This window comes from Trematomus bernacchii, unplaced genomic scaffold (genome assembly GCF_902827165.1).
Source record: "Trematomus bernacchii unplaced genomic scaffold, fTreBer1.1, whole genome shotgun sequence".
Classification (NCBI taxonomy): Eukaryota; Metazoa; Chordata; class Actinopteri; order Perciformes; family Nototheniidae; genus Trematomus; species Trematomus bernacchii.
The window spans coordinates 14,287,166-14,306,989 of record NW_022987648.1 but is presented as its reverse complement, the minus strand read 5'-3'; the positions used below and the strand labels follow the sequence as shown (position 1 = coordinate 14,306,989).

The following is a 19,824-nucleotide window of genomic DNA, read 5'->3' as shown; positions in this document are numbered from 1 at the left end:
GAAGCCAGTTCAGTAGCTTTCACTCGACCTGGGAATGTGCACAGCCCCACGGCACACCGGCTAAAAATAAAGAAACTCGGGCAGGACTACAAACGGCGGATTCAGTGGCCAACGATGACGACCACGACGAAGGTAAAATCAACTACATGCACTGGGGTTTTAATCTGCACAATAATGGTCTCAGATGTACTTTTATTTGCTCAGTAGATCAAGCTAGCCATGCTAGCCATAATAGGCTAACACCGGCCCCGAGCACACAGTACACACACACTGTAACTTTGTCTTGAAAGAACGTTGCGCATCGAACTGATGTTCACAATCATGTTTATTTCATAATATTCATCATATTTTATGTTTAACTTGCCTCAACAACATTAAACAAAGTTCAAGCATACATGAAGCACTCTTCAAAAAGGAACAATCTTCCGTGTTTGAACCTCTTAAATCGCTGCATAGCCGATTTATTTGGACTGGATTACCCCAGAGGGTCTAAACATTCTTTATAACACAGTTTCAGATTTGTGAAACCTTAATTCTATTTGTGAAAATACAAAAAACACATTCCTAGTATGTTGTAAAACTACATGGCGACTAAACTTGTATATTGTATATTGCTTATTTTCCCCTCTTAGGAAAGCGGACACGGGATGCGAATTTCTTTGACACCGCCCAGGCGTTGGAGGACCGGCGTGCCGTGGTGAATGAGTCGCTGCGTGGAGATCAGATGGTGCTGTTCACCAAGGCCCAGGAAACGGAGGACAAGATGCTCACCTCGATGGAGCGCCAGGCAGAAGTGTTCAAGCAGCAGATGGAGCGCCAGCAGCACCAGGATGAAGTGTGGGCGCTGCGCCATGAGGAAGCGTCGGCGCAGCGGCAGGATGAGCGACAAACTGCATTTAATAACAGTTTATTTGGTATAGTTTTTGTAAATACTGACACACGACACACAACGTTGCACTAAGGTGTGCATGCTGCTGAGAATATCCCTACACCTGGGACAGTTTATTTTATATTGTTATTACTGTTATGACTTTATTTTATATATAATGTTTACTGACATGTACAACTGACACTTTATTTACATTTAAAATTGTTCTATTTAATGTTATGTCTTGAGAGTGCAATAAAGAAAACCGACATGGCGATTAAGCTTATTTCTACTGACACTTTATCTTTTGTGACCTGTGTAGCATCCTATACATCACATGCAAGTGATTATTCTGATACCATCATGTTTCATCGGTTATAAACTGGCAAAGCTTTATTTGTCATTTATTTATCATCAATGTTGCAACCTTGTGGGGGAATGGCAGGGGCACATACACAAATATGACAATTTATATCATTTTAAATACTATTTGACCTAAACTTTTAATTCCCCCCCATTTCACACAACACAACATGGAGTCCACTATGGGCCAAAACTAACATGTATGTTTGCATAGTGTTTATGGCAGACGGATGCAGTGGGTCTCAGGAAGATATATAATAAAGGTGGGTTTGCTGCTGAGACTCCCTACAGCTGGGAGTTTATTTTATATTGTTATTACTGTTATTATATAGTACAACTGACACTTTATTTTATATTGACAATGTTTACTGACATGTACAACTGACACTTTAGTTACATTTAAAATATTTCTATTTAATGTTATGTCTTGAGAGTGCAATAAAGAAAACCGACATGGCGATTAAACAGATCCTGTATCAGTTTTTCTTCTTCTCTTGTTTTGTAGCGGGTTGCAAACAACTTTAAGGTGCTTACCGCCACCTACTGTACTTGTAATCTTCCCTCAGGGAAAAGTACTCCGGTGTGAACGCGATCTGTACTAAGTACCCTGGGGTTAAAAGCGCCAGGGCTCTTAGTGCCGGAACTAAGTACAGGAAAGTACTTGGTGTGAACGCGGCTAAGGTCTTGGGATCAATCCCCAGCTTCTCCATCATGGCTCTTTAATTGAATAATTAACTGAGTCTCAGTTTACAAACTAATCCACAGTCACACAACATTTCATACTGAATTAAAAGGGGATGTAGCTCAGTGGTAGTGTGTGTGCTTTGCATGTACAAGGTCCTGGGATCAATCCCCAGCATCTCCAACAACATTGAGCCGGAATTGTATTCTGTACTACATTTAAAGAGTTACTCAAACCATTGAGGAGAGCCCTCTATCCAAGTTTCATTTGAACTGTGATCATGAGAGCTCTTGAAAGTACTTTTTTGTTTGAATAAGCAATCGGATCGTTAAAGACTGTACAAACAAGTACCTACCGATTGATATAATAACATGAAGGGGATGTAGCTCAGTGGTAGAGCGTGTGCTTTGCATGTACAAGGTCCTGGGATCAATCCCCAGCATCTCCATCATTGCCAATAACATCTTAAGGTCTCGACAAATGGACACTCAAGGAATCTGTAAAAAAAATGTGTGATAATAAGAGCTCTTGAAAGTTATCTTTTTATATAATCAAGTAATAGAATTAGTAAAATAATAAACAAACAAGTACATATGTAAGGATTGATGTGACGCAATGAAGGGGATGTACCTCAGTGGTAGAGCGTTTGCTGAGCGTGTGCTTAGCATGTACAAAGTACTGGGATCAATCCCCAGCATCTCCAACACCATTTAAACAGATGACTTCTTATATACTCAAACCATAAAGTAATGTCCTTTATTAAAGTTTCTTGAAAATCAGGCCCTTTGTTCATCTGTACCTCATTATCCAAAATAGTAATTACAGAAGATAATGAGGACACCATGAAGGGGATGTAGCTCAGTGGTAGAGCGTGTGCTTCGCATGTACAAGGTCCTGGAATCAATCCCCAGCTTCTCCATCATGGCTCTTTAATTGAATAATTAACTGAGTCTCAGTTTACAAACTAATCCACAGTCACACAACATTTCATACCGAATGAAAAGGGGATGTAGCTCAGTGGTAGAGCGTGTGCTTTGCATGTACAAGGTCTTGGGATCAATCCCCAGCTTCTCCATCATGGCTCTTTAATTGAATAATGAACTGAGTCTCAGTTTACAAACTAATCCACAGTCACACAACATTTCATACTGAATTAAAAGGGGATGTAGCTCAGTGGTAGTGTGTGTGCTTTGCATGTACAAGGTCCTGGGATCAATCCCCAGCATCTCCAACAACATTGAGCCAGAATTGTATTCTGTACTACATTTAAAGAGTTACTCAAACCATTGAGGAGAGCCCTCTATCCAAGTTTCATTTGAACTGTGATCATGAGAGCTCTTGAAAGTACTTTTTTGTTTAATTAAGCAATCGGATCGTTAAAAGACTGTACAAACAAGTACCTACCGATTGATATAATAACATGAAGGGGATGTAGCTCAGTGGTAGAGCGTGTGCTTTGCATGTACAAGGTCCTGGGATCAATCCCCAGCATCTCCATCATTGCCATTAACATCTTAAGGTCTCGACAAATCGCAGCTCAAGGAATCTGTTAATTTTTGTTGTGATAATAAGAGCTCTTGAAAGATATCTTTTTATATAATCAAGTAATAGAATTAGTAAAATAATAAACAAACAAGTACATATGTAAGGATTGATGTGACACAATGAAGGGGATGTACCTCAGTGGTAGAGCGTTCGCTGAGCGTGTGCTTAGCATGTACAAGGTACTGGGATCAATCCCCAGCATCTCCATCATTGCCATTAACCTCTTAAGGTCTCGACAAATGGACGCTCAAGGAATCTGTTAATTCTTGTTGTGATAATAAGAGCTCTTGAAAGATATCTTTTTATATAATCAAGTAATAGAATTAGTAAAATAATAAACAAACAAGTACATATGTAAGGATTGATGTGACACAATGAAGGGGATGTACCTCAGTGGTAGAGCGTTTGCTGAGCGTGTGCTTAGCATGTACAAGGTACTGGGATCAATCCCCAGCATCTCCAACACCATTTAAACAGATGACTTCTTATATACTCAGACCATAAAGTAATGTCCTTTATTAAAGTTTCTTGAAAATCAGGCCCTTTGTTCATCTGTACCTCATTATCCAAAATAGTAATTACAGAAGATAATGAGGACACCATGAAGGGGATGTAGCTCTGTGGTAGAGCGTGTGCTTTGCATGTACAAGGTCCTGGGATCAATCCCCAGCATCTCCAACAACATCGAGCCAGAATTGTTATTCTGTACTACATTTAAAGAGTTACTCAAACCATTGAAGAGAGCCCTCTATCCAAGTTTCATTTGAACTGTGATCATGAGAGCTCTTGAAAGTACTTTTTTGTTTGATTAAGCAATCGGATCGTTAAAAGACTGTTCAAACAAGTACCTACCGATTGATATAATAACATGAAGGGGATGTAGCTCAGTGGTAGAGTGTGTGCTTAGCATGTACAAGGTACTGGGATCATTCCCCAGCATCTCCAACACCATTTAAACAGATGACTTCTTATATACTCAAACCATAAAGTAATGTCCTTTATTAAAGTTTCTTGAAAATCAGGCCCTTTGTTCATCTGTACCTCATTATCCAAAATAGTAATTACAGAAGATAATGAGGACACCATGAAGGGGATGTAGCTCAGTGGTAGAGCGTGTGCTTTGCATGTACAAGGTCCTGGGATCAATCCCCAGCATCTCCATCATTGCCAATAACATTTTAAGGTCTCGACAAATGAACACTCAAGGAATCTGTTAATTTTTGTTGTGATAATAAGAGCTCTTGAAAGATATCTTTTTATATAATCAAGTAATAGAATTAGTAAAATAATAAACAAACAAGTACATATGTAAGGATTGATGTGACACAATGAAGGGGATGTACCTCAGTGGTAGAGCGTGTGCTTCGCATGTACAAGGTCTTGGGATCAATCCCCAGCTTCTCCATCATGGCTCTTTAATTGAATAATTAACTGAGTCTCAGTTTACAAACTAATCCACAGTCACACAACATTTCATACCGAATGAAAAGGGGATGTAGCTCAGTGGTAGAGCGTGTGCTTTGCATGTACAAGGTCCTGGGATCAATCACCAGCTTCTCCATCATGGCTCTTTAATTGAATAATTAACTGAGTCTCAGTTTACAAACTAATCCACAGTCACACAACATTTCATACCGAATGAAAAGGGGATGTAGCTCAGTGGTAGAGCGTGTGCTTTGCATGTACAAGGTCCTGGGAACAATCCCCAGCATCTCCATCATTGCCAATTAGATATTAAGGTCTCGACAAATGGACGCTCAAGGAATCTATTATTTTTGTTGTGATAATAAGAGCTCTTGAAAGATATCTTTTTATATAATCAAGTAATAGAATTAGTAAAATAATAAACAAACAAGTACATATGTGAGGATTGATGTGACACAATGAAGGGGATGTACCTCAGTGGTAGAGCGTTTGCTGAACGTGTGCTTAGCATGTACAAGGTCCTGGGATCAATCCCCAGCATCTCCAACAACATTGAGCCAGAATTGTATTCTGTACTACATTTAAAGAGTTACTCAAACCATTGAGGAGAGCCCTCTATCCAGGTTTCATTTGAACTGTGATCACGAGAGCTCTTGAAAGTACTTTTTTGTTTAATTAAGCAATCGGATCGTTAAAAGACTGTACAAACAAGTACCTACCGATTGATATAACAACATGAAGGGGATGTAGCTCCGTGGTAGAGCGTGTGCTTTGCATGTACAAGGTCCTGGGATCAATCCCCAGCATCTCCATCATTGCCATTAACATCTTAAGGTCTCGACAAATCGCAGCTCAAGGAATCTGTTAATTTTTGTTGTGATAATAAGAGCTCTTGAAAGTTATCTTTTTATATAATCAAGTAATAGAATTAGTAAAATAATAAACAAACAAGTACATATGTAAGGATTGATGTGACGCAATGAAGGGGATGTACCTCAGTGGTAGAGCGTTTGCTGAGCGTGTGCTTAGCATGTACAAAGTACTGGGATAAATCCCCAGCATCTCCAACACCATTTAAACAGATGACTTCTTATATACTCAAACCATAAAGTAATGTCCTTTATTAAAGTTTCTTGAAAATCAGGCCCTTTGTTCATCTGTACCTCATTATCCAAAATAGTAATTACAGAAGATAATGAGGACACCATGAAGGGGATGTAGCTCAGTGGTAGAGCGTGTGCTTCGCATGTACAAGGTCCTGGGATCAATCCCCAGCTTCTCCATCATGGCTCTTTAATTGAATAATTAACTGAGTCTCAGTTTACAAACTAATCCACAGTCACACAACATTTCATACCGAATTAAAAGGGGATGTAGCTCAGTGGTAGAGCGTGTGCTTTGCATGTACAAGGTCTTGGGATCAATCCCCAGCTTCTCCATCATGGCTCTTTAATTGAATAATTAACTGAGTCTCAGTTTACAAACTAATCCACAGTCACACAACATTTCATACCGAATTAAAAGGGGATGTATCTCAGTGGTAGAGTGTGTGCTTTGCATGTACAAGGTCCTGGGATCAATCCCCAGCATCTCCAACAACATTGAGCCAGAATTGTATTCTGTACTACATTTAAAGAGTTACTCTAACCATTGAGGAGAGCCCTCTATCCAAGTTTCATTTGAACTGTGATCATGAGAGCTCTTGAAAGTACTTTTTTGTTTGAATAAGCAATCGGATCGTTAAAGACTGTACAAACAAGTACCTACCGATTGATATAATAACATGAAGGGGATGTAGCTCAGTGGTAGAGCGTGTGCTTTGCATGTACAAGTTCCTGGGATCAATCCCCAGCATCTCCATCATTGCCAATAACATCTTAAGGTCTCGACAAATGGACACTCAAGGAATCTGTAAAAAAAATGTGTGATAATAAGAGCTCTTGAAAGTTATCTTTTTATATAATCAAGTAATAGAATTAGTAAAATAATAAACAAACAAGTACATATGTAAGGATTGATGTGACGCAATGAAGGGGATGTACCTCAGTGGTAGAGCGTTTGCTGAGCGTGTGCTTACCATGTACAAAGTACTGGGATCAATCCCCAGCATCTCCAACACCATTTAAACAGATGACTTCTTATATACTCAAACCATAAAGTAATGTCCTTTATTAAAGTTTCTTGAAAATCAGGCCCTTTGTTCATCTGTACCTCATTATCCAAAATAGTAATTACAGAAGATAATGAGGACACCATGAAGGGGATGTAGCTCAGTGGTAGAGCGTGTGCTTCGCATGTACAAGGTCCTGGGATCAATCCCCAGCTTCTCCATCATGGCTCTTTAATTGAATAATTAACTGAGTCTCAGTTTACAAACTAATCCACAGTCACACAACATTTCATACCGAATGAAAAGGGGATGTAGCTCAGTGGTAGAGCGTGTGCTTTGCATGTACAAGGTCTTGGGATCAATCCCCAGCTTCTCCATCATGGCTCTTTAATTGAATAATTAACTGAGTCTCAGTTTACAAACTAATCCACAGTCACACAACATTTCATACTGAATTAAAAGGGGATGTAGCTCAGTGGTAGTGTGTGTGCTTTGCATGTACAAGGTCCTGGGATCAATCCCCAGCATCTCCAACAACATTGAGCCAGAATTGTATTCTGTACTACATTTAAAGAGTTACTCTAACCATTGAGGAGAGCCCTCTATCCAAGTTTCATTTGAACTGTGATCATGAGAGCTCTTGAAAGTACTTTTTTGTTTGAATAAGCAATCGGATCGTTAAAGACTGTACAAACAAGTACCTACCGATTGATATAATAACATGAAGGGGATGTAGCTCAGTGGTAGAGCGTGTGCTTTGCATGTACAAGGTCCTGGGATCAATCCCCAGCATCTCCATCATTGCCAATAACATCTTAAGGTCTCGACAAATGGACACTCAAGGAATCTGTAAAAAAAATGTGTGATAATAAGAGCTCTTGAAAGTTATCTTTTTATATAATCAAGTAATAGAATTAGTAAAATAATAAACAAACAAGTACATATGTAAGGATTGATGTGACGCAATGAAGGGGATGTACCTCAGTGGTAGAGCGTTTGCTGAGCGTGTGCTTAGCATGTACAAAGTACTGGGATAAATCCCCAGCATCTCCAACACCATTTAAACAGATGACTTCTTATATACTCAAACCATAAAGTAATGTCCTTTATTAAAGTTTCTTGAAAATCAGGCCCTTTGTTCATCTGTACCTCATTATCCAAAATAGTAATTACAGAAGATAATGAGGACACCATGAAGGGGATGTAGCTCAGTGGTAGAGCGTGTGCTTCGCATGTACAAGGTCCTGGGATCAATCCCCAGCTTCTCCATCATGGCTCTTTAATTGAATAATTAACTGAGTCTCAGTTTACAAACTAATCCACAGTCACACAACATTTCATACCGAATTAAAAGGGGATGTAGTGTGTGTGCTTTGCATGTACAAGGTCTTGGGATCAATCCCCAGCTTCTCCATCATGGCTCTTTAATTGAATAATTAACTGAGTCTCAGTTTACAAACTAATCCACAGTCACACAACATTTCATACCGAATTAAAAGGGGATGTATCTCAGTGGTAGAGTGTGTGCTTTGCATGTACAAGGTCCTGGGATCAATCCCCAGCATCTCCAACAACATTGAGCCAGAATTGTATTCTGTACTACATTTAAAGAGTTACTCTAACCATTGAGGAGAGCCCTCTATCCAAGTTTCATTTGAACTGTGATCATGAGAGCTCTTGAAAGTACTTTTTTGTTTGAATAAGCAATCGGATCGTTAAAGACTGTACAAACAAGTACCTACCGATTGATATAATAACATGAAGGGGATGTAGCTCAGTGGTAGAGCGTGTGCTTTGCATGTACAAGGTCCTGGGATCAATCCCCAGCATCTCCATCATTGCCAATAACATCTTAAGGTCTCGACAAATGGACACTCAAGGAATCTGTAAAAAAAATGTGTGATAATAAGAGCTCTTGAAAGTTATCTTTTTATATAATCAAGTAATAGAATTAGTAAAATAATAAACAAACAAGTACATATGTAAGGATTGATGTGACGCAATGAAGGGGATGTACCTCAGTGGTAGAGCGTTTGCTGAGCGTGTGCTTAGCATGTACAAAGTACTGGGATAAATCCCCAGCATCTCCAACACCATTTAAACAGATGACTTCTTATATACTCAAACCATAAAGTAATGTCCTTTATTAAAGTTTCTTGAAAATCAGGCCCTTTGTTCATCTGTACCTCATTATCCAAAATAGTAATTACAGAAGATAATGAGGACACCATGAAGGGGATGTAGCTCAGTGGTAGAGCGTGTGCTTCGCATGTACAAGGTCCTGGGATCAATCCCCAGCTTCTCCATCATGGCTCTTTAATTGAATAATTAACTGAGTCTCAGTTTACAAACTAATCCACAGTCACACAACATTTCATACCGAATTAAAAGGGGATGTAGCTCAGTGGTAGAGCGTGTGCTTTGCATGTACAAGGTCTTGGGATCAATCCCCAGCTTCTCCATCATGGCTCTTTAATTGAATAATTAACTGAGTCTCAGTTTACAAACTAATCCACAGTCACACAACATTTCATACCGAATTAAAAGGGGATGTATCTCAGTGGTAGAGTGTGTGCTTTGCATGTACAAGGTCCTGGGATCAATCCCCAGCATCTCCAACAACATTGAGCCAGAATTGTATTCTGTACTACATTTAAAGAGTTACTCAAACCATTGAGGAGAGCCCTCTATCCAAGTTTCATTTGAACTGTGATCATGAGAGCTCTTGAAAGTACTTTTTTGTTTGAATAAGCAATCGGATCGTTAAAGACTGTACAAACAAGTACCTACCGATTGATATAATAACATGAAGGGGATGTAGCTCAGTGGTAGAGCGTGTGCTTTGCATGTACAAGTTCCTGGGATCAATCCCCAGCATCTCCATCATTGCCAATAACATCTTAAGGTCTCGACAAATGGACACTCAAGGAATCTGTAAAAAAAATGTGTGATAATAAGAGCTCTTGAAAGTTATCTTTTTATATAATCAAGTAATAGAATTAGTAAAATAATAAACAAACAAGTACATATGTAAGGATTGATGTGACGCAAAGAAGGGGATGTACCTCAGTGGTAGAGCGTTTGCTGAGCGTGTGCTTAGCATGTACAAAGTACTGGGATCAATCCCCAGCATCTCCAACACCATTTAAACAGATGACTTCTTATATACTCAAACCATAAAGTAATGTCCTTTATTAAAGTTTCTTGAAAATCAGGCCCTTTGTTCATCTGTACCTCATTATCCAAAATAGTAATTACAGAAGATAATGAGGACACCATGAAGGGGATGTAGCTCAGTGGTAGAGCGTGTGCTTCGCATGTACAAGGTCCTGGGATCAATCCCCAGCTTCTCCATCATGGCTCTTTAATTGAATAATTAACTGAGTCTCAGTTTACAAACTAATCCACAGTCACACAACATTTCATACCGAATGAAAAGGGGATGTAGCTCAGTGGTAGAGCGTGTGCTTTGCATGTACAAGGTCTTGGGATCAATCCCCAGCTTCTCCATCATGGCTCTTTAATTGAATAATTAACTGAGTCTCAGTTTACAAACTAATCCACAGTCACACAACATTTCATACTGAATTAAAAGGGGATGTAGCTCAGTGGTAGTGTGTGTGCTTTGCATGTACAAGGTCCTGGGATCAATCCCCAGCATCTCCAACAACATTGAGCCAGAATTGTATTCTGTACTACATTTAAAGAGTTACTCTAACCATTGAGGAGAGCCCTCTATCCAAGTTTCATTTGAACTGTGATCATGAGAGCTCTTGAAAGTACTTTTTTGTTTGAATAAGCAATCGAATCGTTAAAGACTGTACAAACAAGTACCTACCGATTGATATAATAACATGAAGGGGATGTAGCTCAGTGGTAGAGCGTGTGCTTTGCATGTACAAGGTCCTGGGATCAATCCCCAGCATCTCCAACAACATTGAGCCAGAATTGTATTCTGTACTACATTTAAAGAGTTACTCTAACCATTGAGGAGAGCCCTCTATCCAAGTTTCATTTGAACTGTGATCATGAGAGCTCTTGAAAGTACTTTTTTGTTTGAATAAGCAATCGGATCGTTAAAGACTGTACAAACAAGTACCTACCGATTGATATAATAACATGAAGGGGATGTAGCTCAGTGGTAGAGCGTGTGCTTTGCATGTACAAGGTCCTGGGATCAATCCCCAGCATCTCCATCATTGCCAATAACATCTTAAGGTCTCGACAAATGGACACTCAAGGAATCTGTAAAAAAAATGTGTGATAATAAGAGCTCTTGAAAGTTATCTTTTTATATAATCAAGTAATAGAATTAGTAAAATAATAAACAAACAAGTACATATGTAAGGATTGATGTGACGCAATGAAGGGGATGTACCTCAGTGGTAGAGCGTTTGCTGAGCGTGTGCTTAGCATGTACAAAGTACTGGGATAAATCCCCAGCATCTCCAACACCATTTAAACAGATGACTTCTTATATACTCAAACCATAAAGTAATGTCCTTTATTAAAGTTTCTTGAAAATCAGGCCCTTTGTTCATCTGTACCTCATTATCCAAAATAGTAATTACAGAAGATAATGAGGACACCATGAAGGGGATGTAGCTCAGTGGTAGAGCGTGTGCTTCGCATGTACAAGGTCCTGGGATCAATCCCCAGCTTCTCCATCATGGCTCTTTAATTGAATAATTAACTGAGTCTCAGTTTACAAACTAATCCACAGTCACACAACATTTCATACCGAATGAAAAGGGGATGTATCTCAGTGGTAGAGCGTGTGCTTTGCATGTACAAGGTCTTGGGATCAATCCCCAGCTTCTCCATCATGGCTCTTTAATTGAATAATGAACTGAGTCTCAGTTTACAAACTAATCCACAGTCACACAACATTTCATACCGAATTAAAAGGGGATGTATCTCAGTGGTAGAGGGTGTGCTTTGCATGTACAAGGTCCTGGGATCAATCCCCAGCATCTCCAACAACATTGAGCCAGAATTGTTATTCTGTACTACATTTAAAGAGTTACTCAAACCATTGAAGAGAGCCCTCTATCCAAGTTTCATTTGAACTGTGATCATGAGAGCTCTTGAAAGTACTTTTTTGTTTAATTAAGCAATTGGATCGTTAAAGACTGTACAAACAAGTACCTACCGATTGATATAATAACATGAAGGGGATGTAGCTCAGTGGTAGAGCGTGTGCTTTGCATGTCCAAGGTCCTCGGATCAATCCCCAGCATCTCCATCATTGCCAATAACATCTTAAGGTCTCGACAAATGGACACTCAAGGAATCTGTAAAAAGAATGTGTGATAATAAGAGCTCTTGAAAGTTATCTTTTTATATAATCAAGTAATAGAATTAGTAAAATAATAAACAAACAAGTACATATGTAAGGATTGATGTGACGCAATGAAGGGGATGTACCTCAGTGGTAGAGCGTTTGCTGAGCGTGTGCTTAGCATGTACAAAGTACTGGGATAAATCCCCAGCATCTCCAACACCATTTAAACAGATGACTTCTTATATACTCAAACCATAAAGTAATGTCCTTTATTAAAGTTTCTTGAAAATCAGGCCCTTTATTCATCTGTACCTCATTATCCAAAATAGTAATTACAGAAGATAATGAGGACACCATGAAGGGGATGTAGCTCAGTGGTAGAGCGTGTGCTTCGCATGTACAAGGTCCTGGGATCAATCCCCAGCTTCTCCATCATGGCTCTTTAATTGAATAATTAACTGAGTCTCAGTTTACAAACTAATCCACAGTCACACAACATTTCATACTGAATGAAAAGGGGATGTAGCTCAGTGGTAGAGCGTGTGCTTTGCATGTACAAGGTCTTGGGATCAATCCCCAGCTTCTCCATCATGGCTCTTTAATTGAATAATTAACTGAGTCTCAGTTTACAAACTAATCCACAGTCACACAACATTTCATACCGAATTAAAAGGGGATGTATCTCAGTGGTAGAGTGTGTGCTTTGCATGTACAAGGTCCTGGGATCAATCCCCAGCATCTCCAACAACATTGAGCCAGAATTGTTATTCTGTACTACATTTAAAGAGTTACTCAAACCATTGAAGAGAGCCCTCTATCCAAGTTTCATTTGAACTGTGATCATGAGAGCTCTTGAAAGTACTTTTTTGTTTAATTAAGCAATCGGATCGTTAAAGACTGTACAAACAAGTACCTACCGATTGATATAATAACATGAAGGGGATGTAGCTCAGTGGTAGAGCGTGTGCTTTGCATGTCCAAGGTCCTGGGATCAATCCCCAGCATCTCCATCATTGCCATTAACATCTTAAGGTCTCGACAAATCGCAGCTCAAGGAATCTGTTAATTTTTGTTGTGATAATAAGAGCTCTTGAAAGTTATCTTTTTATATAATCAAGTAATAGAATTAGTAAAATAATAAACAAACAAGTACATATGTAAGGATTGATGTGACGCAATGAAGGGGATGTACCTCAGTGGTAGAGCGTTTGCTGAGCGTGTGCTTAGCATGTACAAAGTACTGGGATCAATCCCCAGCATCTCCAACACCATTTAAACAGATGACTTCTTATATACTCAAACCATGAAGTAATGTCCTTTATTAAAGTTTCTTGAAAATCAGGCCCTTTGTTCATCTGTACCTCATTATCCAAAATAGTAATTACAGAAGATAATGAGGACACCATGAAGGGGATGTAGCTCAGTGGTAGAGCGTGTGCTTCGCATGTACAAGGTCCTGGGATCAATCCCCAGCTTCTCCATCATGGCTCTTTAATTGAATAATTAACTGAGTCTCAGTTTACAAACTAATCCACAGTCACACAACATTTCATACCGAATGAAAAGGGGATGTAGCTCAGTGGTAGAGCGTGTGCTTTGCATGTACAAGGTCCTGGGATCAATCCCCAGCTTCTCCATCATGGCTCTTTAATTGAATAATTAACTGAGTCTCAGTTTACAAACTAATCCACAGTCACACAACATTTCATACCGAATGAAAAGGGGATGTAGCTCAGTGGTAGAGCATGTGCTTTGCATGTACAAGGTCCTGGGATCAATCCCCAGCATCTCCATCATTGCCATTAACATCTTAAGGTCTCGACAAATCGCAGCTCAAGGAATCTGTTAATTTTTGTTGTGATAATAAGAGCTCTTGAAAGATATATTTTTATATAATCAAGTAATAGAATTAGTAAAATAATAAACAAACAAGTACATATGTAAGGATTGATGTGACACAATGAAGGGGATGTACCTCAGTGGTAGAGCGTTCGCTGAGCGTGTGCTTAGCATGTACAAGGTACTGGGATCAATCCCCAGCTTCTCCATCATGGCTTTTTAATTGAATAATTAACTGAGTCTCAGTTTACAAACTAATCGACAGTCACACAACATTTCATACCGAATGAAAAGGGGATGTAGCTCAGTGGTAGTGCGTGTGCTTTGCATGTACAAGGTCTTGGGATCAATCCCCAGCTTCTCCATCATGGCTCTTTAATTGAATAATTAACTGAGTCTCAGTTTACAAACTAATCGACAGTCACACAACATTTCATACTGAATTAAAAGGGGATGTAGCTCAGTGGTAGTGTGTGTGCTTTGCATGTACAAGGTCCTGGGATCAATCCCCAGCATCTCCAACAACATTGAGCCAGAATTGTATTCTGTACTACATTTAAAGAGTTACTCAAACCATTGAGGAGAGCCCTCTATCCAAGTTTCATTTGAACTGTGATCATGAGAGCTCTTGAAAGTACTTTTTTGTTTGAATAAGCAATCGGATCGTTAAAGACTGTACAAACAAGTACCTACCGATTGATATAATAACATGAAGGGGATGTAGCTCAGTGGTAGAGCGTGTGCTTTGCATGTACAAGGTCCTGGGATCAATCCCCAGCATCTCCATCATTGCCAATAACATCTTAAGGTCTCGACAAATGGACACTCAAGGAATCTGTAAAAAAAGTGTGTGATAATAAGAGCTCTTGAAAGTTATCTTTTTATATAATCAAGTAATAGAATTAGTAAAATAATAAACAAACAAGTACATATGTAAGGATTGATGTGACGCAATGAAGGGGATGTACCTCAGTGGTAGAGCGTTTGCTGAGCGTGTGCTTAGCATGAACAACGTACTGGGATAAATCCCAAGCATCTCCAACACCATTTAAACAGATGACTTCTTATATACTCAAACCATAAAGTAATGTCCTTTATTAAAGTTTCTTGAAAATCAGGCCCTTTGTTCATCTGTACCTCATTATCCAAAATAGTAATTACAGAAGATAATGAGGACACCATGAAGGGGATGTAGCTCAGTGGTAGAGCGTGTGCTTCGCATGTACAAGGTCCTGGGATCAATCCCCAGCTTCTCCATCATGGCTCTTTAATTGAATAATTAACTGAGTCTCAGTTTACAAACTAATCCACAGTCACACAACATTTCATACCAAATGAAAAGGGGATGTAGCTCAGTGGTAGAGCGTGTGCTTTGCATGTACAAGGTCTTGGGATCAATCCCCAGCTTCTCCATCATGGCTCTTTAATTGAATAATTAACTGAGTCTCAGTTTACAAACTAATCCACAGTCACACAACATTTCATACTGAATTAAAAGGGGATGTAGCTCAGTGGTAGTGTGTGTGCTTTGCATGTACAAGGTCCTGGGATCAATCCCCAGCATCTCCAACAACATTGAGCCAGAATTGTATTCTGTACTACATTTAAAGAGTTACTCAAACCATTGAGGAGAGCCCTCTATCCAGGTTTCATTTGAACTGTGATCACGAGAGCTCTTGAAAGTACTTTTTTGTTTGATTAAGCAATCGGATCGTTAAAGACTGTACAAACAAGTACCTACTGATTGATATAATAACATGAAGGGGATGTAGCTCAGTGGTAGAGCGTGTGCTTTGCATGTACAAGGTCCTGGGATCAATCCCCAGCATCTCCATCATTGCCAATAACATCTTAAGGTCTCGACAAATGGACACTCAAGGAATCTGTAAAAAAAATGTGTGATAATAAGAGCTCTTGAAAGTTATCTTTTTATATAATCAAGTAATAGAATTAGTAAAATAATAAACAAACAAGTACATATGTAAGGATTGATGTGACGCAATGAAGGGGATGTACCTCAGTGGTAGAGCGTTTGCTGAGCGTGTGCTTAGCATGTACAAAGTACTGGGATCAATCCCCAGCATCTCCATCATGGCTCTTTAATTGAATAATTAACTGAGTCTCAGTTTACAAACTAATCCACAGTCACACAACATTTCATACCGAATGAAAAGGGGATGTAGCTCAGTGGTAGGGCGTGTGCTTTGCATGTACAAGGTCTTGGGATCAATCCCCAGCTTCTCCATCATGGCTCTTTAATTGAATAATTAACTGAGTCTCAGTTTACAAACTAATCCATAGTCACACAACATTTCATACCGAACTAAAAGGGGATGTAGCTCAGTGGTAGTGTGTGTGCTTTGCATGTACAAGGTCCTGGGATCAATCCCCAGCATCTCCAACAACATTGAGCCAGAATTGTTATTCTGTACTACATTTAAAGAGTTACTCAAACCATTGAAGAGAGCCCTCTATCCAAGTTTCATTTGAACTGTGATCATGAGAGCTCTTGAAAGTACTTTTTTGTTTAATTAAGCAATCGGATCGTTAAAAGACTGTACAAACAAGTACCTACCGATTGATATAACAACATGAAGGGGATGTAGCTCAGTGGTAGAGCGTGTGCTTTGCATGTACAAGGTCCTGGGATCAATCCCCAGCATCTCCATCATTGCCATTAACATCTTAAGGTCTCGACAAATCGCAGCTCAAGGAATCTGTTAATTTTTGTTGTGATAATAAGAGCTCTTGAAAGATATCTTTTTATATAATCAAGTAATAGAATTAGTAAAATAATAAACAAACAAGTACATATGTAAGGATTGATGTGACACAATGAAGGGGATGTACCTCAGTGGTAGAGAGTTCGCTGAGCGTGTGCTTAGCATGTACAAGGTACTGGGATCAATCCCCAGCATCTCCAACACCATTTAAACAGATGACTTCTCATATACTCAAACCATAAAGTAATGTCCTTTATTAAAGTTTCTTGAAAATCAGGCCCTTTGTTCATCTGTACCTCATTATCCAAAATAGTAATTACAGAAGATAATGAGGACACCATGAAGGGGATGTAGCTCAGTGGTAGAGCGTGTGCTTCGCATGTACAAGGTCCTGGGATCAATCCCCAGCTTCTCCATCATGGCTCTTTAATTGAATAATTAACTGAGTCTCAGTTTACAAACTAATCCACAGTCACACAACATTTCATACCGAATGAAAAGGGGATGTAGCTCAGTGGTAGAGCGTGTGCTTTGCATGTACAAGGTATTGGGATCAATCCCCAGCTTCTGCATCATGGCTCTTTAATTGAATAATTAACTGAGTCTCAGTTTACAAACTAATCCACAGTCACACAACATTTCATACTGAATTAAAAGGGGATGTAGCTCAGTGGTAGTGTGTGTGCTTTGCATGTACAAGGTCCTGGGATCAATCCCCAGCATCTCCAACAACATTGAGCCAGAATTGTATTCTGTACTACATTTAAAGAGTTACTCAAACCATTGAGGAGAGCCCTCTATCCAAGTTTCATTTGAACTGTGATCATGAGAGCTCTTGAAAGTACTTTTTTGTTTGAATAAGCAATCGGATCGTTAAAGACTGTACAAACAAGTACCTACCGATTGATATAATAACATGAAGGGGATGTAGCTCAGTGGTAGAGCGTGTGCTTTGCATGTACAAGGTCCTGGGATCAATCCCCAGCATCTCCATCATTGCCAATAACATCTTAAGGTCTCGACAAATGGACACTCAAGGAATCTGTAAAACAAATGTGTGATAATAAGAGCTCTTGAAAGTTATCTTTTTATATAATCAAGTAATAGAATTAGTAAAATAATAAACAAACAAGTACATATGTAAGGATTGATGTGACGCAATGAAGGGGATGTACCTCAGTGGTAGAGCGTTTGCTGAGCGTGTGCTTAGCATGTACAAAGTACTGGGATAAATCCCCAGCATCTCCAACACCATTTAAACAGATGACTTCTTATATACTCAAACCATAAAGTAATGTCCTTTATTAAAGTTTCTTGAAAATCAGGCCCTTTGTTCATCTGTACCTCATTATCCAAGATAGTAATTACAGAAGATAATGAGGACACCATGAAGGGGATGTAGCTCAGTGGTAGAGCGTGTGCTTCGCATGTACAAGGTCCTGGGATCAATCCCCAGCTTCTCCATCATGGCTCTTTAATTGAATAATTAACTGAGTCTCAGTTTACAAACTAATCCACAGTCACACAACATTTCATACTGAATGAAAAGGGGATGTAGCTCAGTGGTAGAGCGTGTGCTTTGCATGTACAAGGTCTTGGGATCAATCCCCAGCTTTTCCATCATGGCTCTTTAATTGAATAATTAACTGAGTCTCAGTTTACAAACTAATCCACAGTCACACAACATTTCATACCGAATTAAAAGGGGATGTATCTCAGTGGTAGAGTGTGTGCTTTGCATGTACAAGGTCCTGGGATCAATCCCCAGCATCTCCAACAACATTGAGCCAGAATTGTTATTCTGTACTACATTTAAAGAGTTACTCAAACCATTGAAGAGAGCCCTCTATCCAAGTTTCATTTGAACTGTGATCACGAGAGCTCTTGAAAGTACTTTTTTGTTTAATTAAGCAATCGGATCGTTAAAGACTGTACAAACAAGTACCTACCGATTGATATAATAACATGAAGGGGATGTAGCTCAGTGGTAGAGCGTGTGCTTTGCATGTCCAAGGTCCTCGGATCAATCCCCAGCATCTCCATCATTGCCAATAACATCTTAAGGTCTCGACAAATGGACACTCAAGGAATCTGTAAAAAAAATGTGTGATAATAAGAGCTCTTGAAAGTTATCTTTTTATATAATCAAGTAATAGAATTAGTAAAATAATAAACAAACAAGTACATATGTAAGGATTGATGTGACGCAATGAAGGGGATGTACCTCAGTGGTAGAGCGTTTGCTGAGCGTGTGCTTAGCATGTACAAAGTACTGGGATCAATCCCCAGCATCTCCAACACCATTTAAACATATGACTTCTTATATACTCAAACCATAAAGTAATGTCCTTTATTAAAGTTTCTTGAAAATCAGGCCCTTTGTTCATCTGTACCTCATTATCCAAAATAGTAATTACAGAAGATAATGAGGACACCATGAAGGGGATGTAGCTCAGTGGTAGAGAGTGTGCTTCGCATGTACAAGGTCCTGGGATCAATCCCCAGCTTCTCCATCATGGCTCTTTAATTGAATAATTAACTGAGTCTCAGTTTACAAACTAATCCACAGTCACACAACATTTCATACCGAATGAAAAGGGGATGTAGCTCAGTGGTAGAGCGTGTGCTTTGCATGTACAAGGTCTTGGGATCAATCCCCAGCTTCTCCATCATGGCTCTTTAATTGAATAATTAACTGAGTCTCAGTTTACAAACTAATCCACAGTCACACAACATTTCATACTGAATTAAAAGGGGATGTAGCTCAGTGGTAGTGTGTGTGCTTTGCATGTACAAGGTCCTGGGATCAATCCCCAGCTTCTCCATCATGGCTCTTTAATTGAATAATTAACTGAGTCTCAGTTTACAAACTAATCCACAGTCACACAACATTTCATACTGAATTAAAAGGGGATGTAGCTCAGTGGTAGTGTGTGTGCTTTGCATGTACAAGGTCCTGGGATCAATCCCCAGCTTCTCCATCAT

General features: G+C 39.2%; 27 non-coding genes across 27 annotated transcripts; all 27 read left to right on the top strand.

Moving 5' to 3' along the window:
- The first annotated feature begins 2,289 nt into the window (after nucleotides 1-2,289).
- Nucleotides 2,290-2,361, top strand: trnaa-ugc. The gene has a single exon. It is a non-coding gene; the product is annotated as a tRNA-Ala (tRNA).
- Nucleotides 2,362-2,760: 399 nt separating this feature from the next.
- trnaa-cgc lies at nucleotides 2,761-2,832 on the top strand. The gene has a single exon. It is a non-coding gene; the product is annotated as a tRNA-Ala (tRNA).
- Nucleotides 2,833-3,338: 506 nt separating this feature from the next.
- Nucleotides 3,339-3,410, top strand: trnaa-ugc. Its single transcript has one exon. It is a non-coding gene; the product is annotated as a tRNA-Ala (tRNA).
- Nucleotides 3,411-4,331: 921 nt separating this feature from the next.
- Nucleotides 4,332-4,403, top strand: trnaa-agc. The gene has a single exon. It is a non-coding gene; the product is annotated as a tRNA-Ala (tRNA).
- A 144-nt stretch (nucleotides 4,404-4,547) lies between these two features.
- trnaa-ugc lies at nucleotides 4,548-4,619 on the top strand. The gene has a single exon. It is a non-coding gene; the product is annotated as a tRNA-Ala (tRNA).
- Nucleotides 4,620-4,791: 172 nt separating this feature from the next.
- trnaa-cgc lies at nucleotides 4,792-4,863 on the top strand. Its single transcript has one exon. It is a non-coding gene; the product is annotated as a tRNA-Ala (tRNA).
- Nucleotides 4,864-6,094: 1,231 nt separating this feature from the next.
- trnaa-cgc lies at nucleotides 6,095-6,166 on the top strand. The gene has a single exon. It is a non-coding gene; the product is annotated as a tRNA-Ala (tRNA).
- Nucleotides 6,167-7,142: 976 nt separating this feature from the next.
- trnaa-cgc lies at nucleotides 7,143-7,214 on the top strand. The gene has a single exon. It is a non-coding gene; the product is annotated as a tRNA-Ala (tRNA).
- A 505-nt stretch (nucleotides 7,215-7,719) lies between these two features.
- Nucleotides 7,720-7,791, top strand: trnaa-ugc. Its single transcript has one exon. It is a non-coding gene; the product is annotated as a tRNA-Ala (tRNA).
- A 399-nt stretch (nucleotides 7,792-8,190) lies between these two features.
- On the top strand, nucleotides 8,191-8,262 carry trnaa-cgc. Its single transcript has one exon. It is a non-coding gene; the product is annotated as a tRNA-Ala (tRNA).
- Nucleotides 8,263-8,756: 494 nt separating this feature from the next.
- Nucleotides 8,757-8,828, top strand: trnaa-ugc. Its single transcript has one exon. It is a non-coding gene; the product is annotated as a tRNA-Ala (tRNA).
- A 399-nt stretch (nucleotides 8,829-9,227) lies between these two features.
- Nucleotides 9,228-9,299, top strand: trnaa-cgc. Its single transcript has one exon. It is a non-coding gene; the product is annotated as a tRNA-Ala (tRNA).
- A 976-nt stretch (nucleotides 9,300-10,275) lies between these two features.
- trnaa-cgc lies at nucleotides 10,276-10,347 on the top strand. The gene has a single exon. It is a non-coding gene; the product is annotated as a tRNA-Ala (tRNA).
- A 505-nt stretch (nucleotides 10,348-10,852) lies between these two features.
- trnaa-ugc lies at nucleotides 10,853-10,924 on the top strand. Its single transcript has one exon. It is a non-coding gene; the product is annotated as a tRNA-Ala (tRNA).
- Nucleotides 10,925-11,117: 193 nt separating this feature from the next.
- On the top strand, nucleotides 11,118-11,189 carry trnaa-ugc. The gene has a single exon. It is a non-coding gene; the product is annotated as a tRNA-Ala (tRNA).
- A 399-nt stretch (nucleotides 11,190-11,588) lies between these two features.
- Nucleotides 11,589-11,660, top strand: trnaa-cgc. Its single transcript has one exon. It is a non-coding gene; the product is annotated as a tRNA-Ala (tRNA).
- A 977-nt stretch (nucleotides 11,661-12,637) lies between these two features.
- Nucleotides 12,638-12,709, top strand: trnaa-cgc. Its single transcript has one exon. It is a non-coding gene; the product is annotated as a tRNA-Ala (tRNA).
- A 977-nt stretch (nucleotides 12,710-13,686) lies between these two features.
- On the top strand, nucleotides 13,687-13,758 carry trnaa-cgc. Its single transcript has one exon. It is a non-coding gene; the product is annotated as a tRNA-Ala (tRNA).
- A 240-nt stretch (nucleotides 13,759-13,998) lies between these two features.
- trnaa-ugc lies at nucleotides 13,999-14,070 on the top strand. The gene has a single exon. It is a non-coding gene; the product is annotated as a tRNA-Ala (tRNA).
- A 760-nt stretch (nucleotides 14,071-14,830) lies between these two features.
- trnaa-ugc lies at nucleotides 14,831-14,902 on the top strand. The gene has a single exon. It is a non-coding gene; the product is annotated as a tRNA-Ala (tRNA).
- Nucleotides 14,903-15,301: 399 nt separating this feature from the next.
- Nucleotides 15,302-15,373, top strand: trnaa-cgc. Its single transcript has one exon. It is a non-coding gene; the product is annotated as a tRNA-Ala (tRNA).
- Nucleotides 15,374-15,878: 505 nt separating this feature from the next.
- trnaa-ugc lies at nucleotides 15,879-15,950 on the top strand. The gene has a single exon. It is a non-coding gene; the product is annotated as a tRNA-Ala (tRNA).
- A 762-nt stretch (nucleotides 15,951-16,712) lies between these two features.
- On the top strand, nucleotides 16,713-16,784 carry trnaa-ugc. The gene has a single exon. It is a non-coding gene; the product is annotated as a tRNA-Ala (tRNA).
- Nucleotides 16,785-17,183: 399 nt separating this feature from the next.
- Nucleotides 17,184-17,255, top strand: trnaa-cgc. Its single transcript has one exon. It is a non-coding gene; the product is annotated as a tRNA-Ala (tRNA).
- Nucleotides 17,256-17,760: 505 nt separating this feature from the next.
- trnaa-ugc lies at nucleotides 17,761-17,832 on the top strand. Its single transcript has one exon. It is a non-coding gene; the product is annotated as a tRNA-Ala (tRNA).
- A 399-nt stretch (nucleotides 17,833-18,231) lies between these two features.
- Nucleotides 18,232-18,303, top strand: trnaa-cgc. Its single transcript has one exon. It is a non-coding gene; the product is annotated as a tRNA-Ala (tRNA).
- A 977-nt stretch (nucleotides 18,304-19,280) lies between these two features.
- On the top strand, nucleotides 19,281-19,352 carry trnaa-cgc. The gene has a single exon. It is a non-coding gene; the product is annotated as a tRNA-Ala (tRNA).
- The last annotated feature ends 472 nt before the right edge of the window (nucleotides 19,353-19,824 follow it).